Here is a 1628-nt window from a genome sequence, read left to right on the forward strand (position 1 = left end):
TGTAGCTCCAGCTGTCCTGGAACTCACTATGTAGACCAAGCTGGCCTTGAACTCACAGAGATCCACCTGCCTCTGCCTCCCGAGTGCTGGCAAGAGACAGGTTCTTTTATTGGTTTATTTATTGTGTGTGTATGAATGCTGGTACACTTGCTATGATGTGTGTGTGGAGGTCAGAGGACAGTTTTTTAGGAGTCAGTTCTCCACTTCTACCTTGTTTCTGAGGCAGAGTCTCTCCTTATTTCTGCTCGGCATCCAAGCTTCAGTCTGGTTCTCCTCTGTCTGCCTCTCACCTCGCTTGGATTACAGGTACGAGCTGCATCCATCTTGCCATGGTTTCCAGGGAATGAACTCAGGTGTCAGGCTTACAAGTGCTTTTTTACCCAATAAGCCATCTTGCCAGTTTGAGACAAAGTCTTGCTAAGCCCAGTCCAGCTTCAAACTTGTTATAGTCCTGCTTTATCCTTCTGAGTGCTGGCATGTGCCTCTAGGCCTGGCTAGTTCCCCCATATGTTTATCTTCCCACAATTTGCTGCCCTTAAAAGCCGCCAACCCCTTTCTTTTGTCTTGTTATGTTTCCACAAACATATCATTCTTTCCTTTTTTTAAAAAAATTATCTTTATTTTATGTGTATGAGTGTATTGCCTGCAAGTATGTGAATGCACCTGTGTCGTGCAATGTCTAGGAGTTCAGAAGAGGACGTCAGATTCCCCTGGAACTGGACTTAAGGACAGTTCGTAGCCACTGTATGGGTACTGGGACTTGAACCCGGGTCTTCTGCAAGAGCAGTCAGCGCTCTTAACTGCTGAGCCATGTCTCCAGCCCACATACTGTTCTTTTTAACTATGTGTCCTAAGCCCAAGTTCCAACCACTCCTCTGAGTCACTCACCATGGACATCTCATGTGCACATACTCTACAAGTGTTCAGAACTAATTTGCTGTTCACCTGTCATTTGTCCACAGAACCTAGGAGGATAGAAAGAAAAAGGTCCCTACAGTACAAACCACTGTCAGCATTTCTTCAAGGGCTAAATGTCCACCTACTGTCGACCAAGGACTCCACTCCTGGAGAAACTTCTAGAGAGTGTACATGTTTAGGAACATCCACATCAATTTTATTTGTCATAGTCCCTGAGATAACCTATATGTCCATCAGCAGGTAAATGGATAAATGAATTGCAGTGTAAGCATAGACTAGACACACAACAAGCAGGAACAGACTATCAGTCCACACCCATGGCTCTTAAAATAGCTCTACTGGGTAAAACAAGACAAAAAGAGGGAACACTTGTATAATTTCATTTAGGTAAGATTGCATGTAAAAGGTATATAGAATAAAATAAAAATCTAGAAAAGGCCAGGTAAGCTAGCTAATCAGATCAAGTGTTACCTAGGAGAAGGTGGGGATCACCAAGGTGAGAAAACCTTTGGGAGTGATAAATAAGCTCATGACCTTGGTTATGGGATGGTCTCACGGATTAAGAGGGCTGTCAGAACTCACCACACTGTGTACTTTAAACATGTAAAGTTTACTGCATGTCAGTTATAACTCCATGAAACCATAAAACAGACTGAGGCCAGGCCGTGCTGCTTTTCCCTGTCCTCACTCACATTAGGGGGCCCCTCCTA

The sequence above is a fragment of the Nannospalax galili genome, unplaced genomic scaffold (assembly GCF_000622305.1).
Source record: "Nannospalax galili isolate Female #2095 unplaced genomic scaffold, S.galili_v1.0 scaffold39, whole genome shotgun sequence".
In the NCBI taxonomy this organism is placed as follows: Eukaryota; Metazoa; Chordata; class Mammalia; order Rodentia; family Spalacidae; genus Nannospalax; species Nannospalax galili.